We start from the raw sequence: 7,850 nt of genomic DNA, 5'->3' as shown, positions 1-7,850 counted from the left end.
AAAACTCGAGATAATCATTAGTTATCCTTCACTTGCTCTGCTACCCCCTAGTGCATTGATTTGGTTGTTTATACTCCAAGCTGAATGAAGGGGAATTGGAAGTGGGGAGTAATAAATGAGGGGATTCCCTCCTATAAGTCCTCTCCCTTATCCACTTCGAGCTATTGCTTCCATTTGTCCACCGAATCTTTGACTTTGTCTTCAAAATTCAACAATAAGCTGCATTAAACACACATTAGACCACATGGCATCATAACTAACTCAACTCACTCCATAAGCAAAAATATAATCAAAGAACATACAATAAGCTAAGAGAATGGTTGATTTGAATATTTTAGGAGGTAAAATGAGCCCATATAATTACCCATTTATGGGGCTCATCAAATGTGATGCCTCAGGAAATGGAATTGGTGTTGTTTTAATGCAAGAAGAAAGAACCATTGCTTTCAAAATTCGTCAAATCAAAGGAAAGTATTTACACAAAGCTATTTATGAGAAGGAAATGTTGGCAATACTACATGCATTTAAGAAATTGCGACCCTACCTAATGGGAAGACAAATCAAGGTAAAAATGGATCATGATAGCCTTAAATACTTTTTAGAACAAATATTTTCTTCAGAAGAGTAGTAAAAATGGGTCACAAATATGTTGGGTTATGACTTTGAAATCATCTACAAAAAGGGGAAGCAAATTGTTATGGCGGATGCACTCTCAAGAAAGGATGAAGATGTGGAAGAATTTCTTTGTGCCATTTCTATTATCCAACCAGATTGGATAAACGAAGCAAAGGATGAATGAAAGAATGACGAAGAAGTGTGGAAACTCATTCAAAAGTTACAACATGATCCCAGTAAATCTGATACATTTAGATGGAAAAATGATTCGTTATGGTACAATGATCGCTTATACCTATGTAATAATTCCCAAATAAAACAAAATATTCTTATGGAATTGCACACCTCTCCCTTAAGAGGGCACTCAGGATTTTTAAAAACTTACCACAGGGTTAAGAAGGAATTTTTTGGGATGGCCTTAAATCGGATATTCAAAATTTTGTGTCATAATGTTTTTTTTTCCAACAAAATAAAGTTGAAACAATTAAGAACCCACGTCTATTACAACTTTTATCCATTCCAAGCCAGCATTGGGAGGAGGTTTCAATGGATTTTATCACATGTTCACTCAAGTTCGAAGGAAAGAGTGCTATCATGATCGTAGTTGACAAACATACCAAGTATGCACACTTTTGTGCATTATCTCATCCATTTAAAGTGAGTACATTTTCTACTACATTTAATGAAACAATGACTAAACTTGTGACATGTAAATCACTTGACTATGCTCATGTCTTTCTTCCCTTGTGAAGATACTCCTTCAATTTGGTTTTTCTTGGCTTTACCCTTTCCCTTCTTTGATTTCTCTTCTTTTATTTCCCAACAAGAGCAAGGTTGTCCTCATATCTACCCTTATGTTTTAAAACAATTATAGATTCCTCCAAAATATCCTTTTGGGTGAAATCGTCCCAAAATCTGGTCCAATTAGTAAGTTTATCTCTCTCTAGGGTACATGTCACAAATGCAGCCCACTGCTTGGTACACCCTTTCAGTGGTACTTTGACAAGATCCACCTCTTCCCTAAAAGCTAAAAGTGCATCATGAATTTGTTGAATCGTTATGAAATATGAGGCCACAGTCTCAAAAATGTTCATCTTGATGTTATTCCATTTCTCCCATAGCACCATGTTTTTATCTTAGTTGCCACTCTGGTACAACTTAGTCAAGGAAAACCACATATGAGAGGTTGAATATTTCTTCTTTATGTGAGGGACTTATGTTTTCCATCACACCATCCAAAAAGATGTGCTTTGATCTTATATATTTAAACTTATGCTCAAATGTTTGGAAAGCATCCTAAGGAACCTGAATTGCTTAGCTTGCAATTTCCCACAAACCATTTTCCATTAATACAAGGGTGATTCACTCTTTCCATGGATTAAATTTTATAGTTCCCTCCAACCTTTCTTCATAGATTATACTTTGTGACATCATATTACCATATCGAATTTAGCCACAAAATCCTCACTATAAAATAAAAAATGTGTTGTCGTAAAACCTTTGTGATCTCTCATCTCTCCCATATATTTTCTTTAGCTCTAATACCATGTTAATTTTTATCATAGTAGATATAATTTATTTTACTTCAACAATTTGTTGAAACACCAAAAAATATTTATCTTAGTCATTTTTTAATTTGTCGAAAAATAAATACATTGGTATGCTAACTTAAAAATGAAATGGAAATAAAATGAAGAGATCAGTCACACCACAATGACAATTTACACCCAACAAAATTTTCCTTCATTAAAATTCTTAGGAAAATTTTGGGCTACACCCAGATAGAATACATAGAAAAAATACAATTGATGGGCACCTGGAAACTTGGCCCCACTAGGAAAAATGACCTCAAAAAATTTGGCTTCTGGAAATCAAACCACCTTAAGCAAAATAGCCCTCGAGAATTTAACCTGTCTCACTCCCTATCTCACATAGCCCTTGTGCACTATAAAATATACCTCCCTAGATAATTCAGCCTTCTCCACAATTTAGCTCTCTTAGCAACTTGGCCTCCCTCTTTCCTCAATTTGGCCTCCTTGAATTTCTCCCAAAATTCGTTGTTGCACTTCTCCTCATGTCTCTTCAATCTAGATGAACCTCTCACTCTAGATAAAATCGCTTCCTCCATAATTATGTGTCTTCACCTCTCCCTTAGACTTATTTTCATAATTTTACTAAGCCAAAAATCCATAACCCTAGTCTCCTAAATTATAAATGGCTAGGATTAAATCCTAAGCTTCACTTAAGATCAATGTTTGATATTATATCTAAGTCACTTAAATAATTTTATTATTTATCCTTGGAAATTTGGCCTAATAGGCCATAATAATTAATTAGATTAATTACTGTACTTTTCCTTAGTTAAACTTATGAAAGAAATCATAATATCACTTACTCCACCAAGCAAGCACCTAAAGAGGCAATCAAATATCTTCTACATGCTAAGATGCCAAGCCTATGTAGAAGACCTTTGGAAGCTACAAAAACTTCAACATGCTTTGACCATAGTACTAAGTGGGCACTATATTAACTCCCATTACTCACATGTGTGGTTCTTCAAGGGATTATAGAGGGTTCAAAACAGTGAATACACATAAAAACCATAAACCTAACCCAAATATCCAAAGATCATCTCATTGGAATTTTGCATGAGGAAGTTTTGCATCTCACAATTGACCTATGCTTTGACCACCATAGCACTCAGTGGATTCAATGCCCATTATTCATACAAGTGGGGCTAGTCACCTATGAAGGGTTTCAAATTATAACCCTAATCAAGCAAAAACATACAAAAACTTAATGGAGAGTGGATACATGTAAAAACCAAAACTTTGACCGTATATGGTTATCAAGACATGTTAAATACTAAGACATAAGAAATGGAGGTGGATCCATTCCTATTGTATTAATTCATTGTTCCATATATGAGAAAAGTAAAGAGGTGGATATTTGAGAAAGATAGAGGAATAAGAAGACCTTATGGTTACCATTTAGCCCAAAATGTCTTTGTAAGTCCATAGTGAATCCATGTATCTTTATATTTTGTATTTATATCTAACGAAAAAAAGGCATGTTCCTAACCTTATAAGTGGGTTTTCCCATATTTAGTTTCACAAGGTACATCCTTTATTCTTTGTGTGGACCATTTTAGTCATTTCACTATCATAACTTCTTTTTTATATTCTAATTTATTTCAGTATTTTGAGCATTATGCTAATAATATTACAATGTAAGCATAAGTAAACATTGCATAATAGAGAATAACCTTGCATTGTTTTCTAGTAATTTGTAAGCTTTGTTGTGGAAAACTCTCTAGTGGAATATCCATGACAATTTACAAATCATAAGCATATATATTCCACCAAAGTTGCATGATATTTGCACTCGACCTCATCCATTTTCAAATTATATCATTAAAGTATTGTGGAGAGTAATTGAAATGGAACATTAGTTAACAACTTGAAATTCAATAAACTTCTCTAGTGAACCAACACCACGTAGGCTAGATACATTCAATTTTATGCTCATCTAATAACACTCATATATAGCTAACAACCATATTCCATTCTCCTAGTCTTTTTCATTTACCATTGAATATAATTCCTTCTTTGAAATATTCTTAATATTATGGGTAAGTGACTTTATTGTCACCATTGCCAAAGGGTTTGTGACCATAGGAATGCATTATCATTTTTCACATCCAAAAGGCTATATTTCCATTCACTAGTATACTCTTATCACAACTCTAATTATTGAAGCTATAGAAGAATCCCTTGAACATATTATATATGGGCTACAACCATCTTACATTTTCCTCGCCTTTTTTCATTTCCCATTGAGTAAATTATTTCTTTGAAATATTCTTAAATTATTATAAGTGAATGTATTACTACCATTTCCAAATGGTCTATGACACCCATAGGAATGCATTATCATTTTTTGCATCCAAGAAGCTATATTTTTGGTCACTAGTACATCGTTATTACATCTCTAATTGTTGAAGCCATATAACAAGCCCTTAAACAACATGTATAGCTTGTAACCATCTTTGATATTTTTAGTTTTTTTTCATTTCCCATTTGTGTAAAAAAAACTCTTTCAAATATTCTTAATCTATTATGAATAAGTAACTTTATTGTTGTGATTATCAAAGGATCTATGACCATAGGAATGCACTTTCTATCATTTTTTGCATACGAAGCATTATAGTTCCATTAACTGATATAACCTTATCACATATCTAATTATTAAAGCCAAATAAGAAACCTTTGAACATCTCTTGTATATATTGTAACCATCTTCCATATTCATAATATTTTTTATTTCCCATGATTAAAATTCTTCAATAAAATCTTCTTAAATTATTATAAGAAAATGACTATATTGTAGCCATTTCCAAAAGGTCTATAACCATAGGAATACAATTTCTATTTATTTTCACATCCAAGAGGCTATATTCTGTTGGTATAATCTTGTAACATTTACCATTGTTTGAAGCCATGCCCTTGAACATCTAAATATACATTGCAAGATTTGGCTTACACTTTTATCTCCACTTTATAAAGATATGTAAACAATTGAAAACCGTTCTCATCACTATTTTAGATTTGATCTCAGTTTTTTCACCATTCTAGATATGAATGAGGATTGAACTACTCTGATAAGAAATTACATGATATTCACAGTGACGATAAGGAAAAAGCAATATTTGGCAGTCATAAAGGTAGGGAATTATAAGATAGTGAGCCCATATCCAACATTACGTAAATGAGTTAAGGAGGGAAGGAATTATGCTTTTTAATCATGCAAAAATTATTCATAGTTATTTGGAAAGTTAAAAAGATTTGATCTTTGGTAACCTAGGATGATTTATAATGGTTTCATGGGCTTGATAAAATCATACCAAGAAGTATATTTGAATATCAACTCTAATCTAATTCATGCCATTTATATATAGAAATCTATATACACTAACATATATGGATATGGATGTATGGACACTTATTTACAAATGTATGCCATGTATATATAGATACACCCTAACAATAATGTGTAGCTTGATCTAATTATTTGTTTATGTTCCTCTTCCCTATTATATTGTTGTTTTTAATTGTGCTAAGAATCACTCTCTAGCCTAGAATAGGGGAGTTATTTAGGTGTAATTTAAGCAAGTATGTATGTCAATAAATTTTTAAATGTTAGGAAAAATATGTATAGAAAACAAAAAACAAAAAAATCTAAACAAAACAAAAAAACAAAAACAAACAAACAAAATCAAATGTCGACTTCATATGTTTTAATTATTATTCAAATTAAAACATATATAAATGTAAAATGTAATGTAATGTAAAATGTAAAATGTAAAATGCTCCCCAATGGCTATGAGATCAGGGCAGCACGTGGAGGTCGCCTCCCATGTGTGAAAACAAGTGGATACGATGGAAGGGACAGCCTCTCGGTCCCTTCACATCTTCACATGCATCGAGAGAGGTACCGTCTTAATGTCACTAGTTCATGTGAGAAATTATTCAGCTTTTGTGTGTGGGAGTGGCGGAGTGTTAAGGCAACGTGTGATGAATGCACTAGGCATTTGTCTTTGCATTCAGATATGGTCTTGGGAGTTCTGGTGGCTTCCGGCAAGGAGGAGGAAGCGTCGGAGGTCACTGCTCATTATAAATGGAGTGTGGTTGCTCGCTGTGGAAATATACAAGGGTAGTGGGCTCGTTTGGTCCTCGCGACTAGGAATCCTAGTTATTGGTGGCAGAAGGAAAGACTGGGCGCAAAATAAAAACTCCTCCCGGTCTAGAGGTAACTTGTTATGCCTCATTCTTTCAGGGTGGTGGAGCTCATTGGTAAGGAAACCCCGCAACCGGAGGAGGAAGCCCAAGTGCCCCTACTCTAATAGTGATTTATGGTACAACGGAGCTTGGTGTGTTTGCCTAAGGTTTCTGGATTTCAAATTTGGTAGGTGGTGGCCAATTTTGTGCTCGTCTCGAGACGGAAATAGCTCCCCTATCCCTGGGTGGTGCTCCATCATTGGTGGTACCCTAGGGTAATCTAGAAGGTGGAGTTGTCAGGATTATCTCTTGGGGGTGGTCCTTCATGGGTAGAAGCAACCATCTTGGTGAATTCGTGTTATTTTTGGTGGTGTTGCTCGGGTCTTCTATCTGTGGGGAGTGTTCTTTCGAGTGGAAAGTCTCGTGTTTGGTGCTTGGTCAAGGTGTGCCTCTATCGTGGGAAGATATGAAACCATCGATGCAAAGGGGCTTCTCTTCCTCCCCTACTACCCTTGCTTCTGAAGGGGTCACAGACTAGGCTCTCGTCATGATGACGCCCTGTCGAGGTGGAAAAATGGTTGGGCGTGCGTGGAAAGGAAATGTAGGTGTGAAAGGAGTTCATGGAGGTGGCAAGCAAGGGGTGAGTAGAGGTGAAGGATTACACGGACATGGAAAAACTTGCATGGGCAATGGCACCCGTGGCGGTAGGGCGAAGCATGTGTCGGTAGCACCCGAGGCTCAGGAGGGGCAGGGTCTCCAGCATTACTTCCTAGAGAACTATCGCGCTCTCATTGTCAATTTGATGGACATAGTGGATGTTGCAGAATGAGTTCATCGCAAGGATCATGTGGTGTAGATGGCCTCTCTGGAGCAGCTACATTACTTTCAAAGTCAAATTTGGGAAAGACTAGTTGTGGTCTGGTGGGGGCAAAACTGACTCACAGAGAAGGTAGAAAAGTTGGAGACATGGATGGTGCACTACAAAGGACATGTTCAATGTGACTTATTCCCTCCTTTGCCTCCTGTAACAGCCTCGGACAACCCTACATCCATTATGTCAAACGACTAGTATGATTTCTGGTGTTTTTTATGTTTTAGTTGTGTTTTGGTGCCTCTGGCCCAACCATTTATGGACGATGTCCTTAGCTACTTTTTTGTATTTTTGTCATCTAGTGAACTTTTTGGTCAACAAACTTGGTCGATGTGAGACCGCCTATGTTGGGATGGACTCTATTTTTTCTGACATTAATAGAATATTGACTTACAACAAAAAAATATGTAAAATGCAAAATGTAATGTAAAATGTAAGGCACAGAGCTATCAATTTGATCAAACGAAATTGGTATGTCTATAATGTAAAGTTAACATACTATTATTTCATTAACGTGTTATATATATATATATATATATATATAGATATAGATATATTATTGGTATAGTAATCAACGATATGGATTA

This window comes from Pinus tabuliformis, chromosome 5_2, assembly GCF_031772625.1.
Source record: "Pinus tabuliformis cultivar Carrire ecotype Pingquan chromosome 5_2, CPIR1, whole genome shotgun sequence".
NCBI classification, from domain to species: domain Eukaryota; kingdom Viridiplantae; phylum Streptophyta; class Pinopsida; order Pinales; family Pinaceae; genus Pinus; species Pinus tabuliformis.
The sequence above is the reverse complement of the archived record's forward strand: the minus strand, read 5'-3'. Positions refer to the sequence as shown.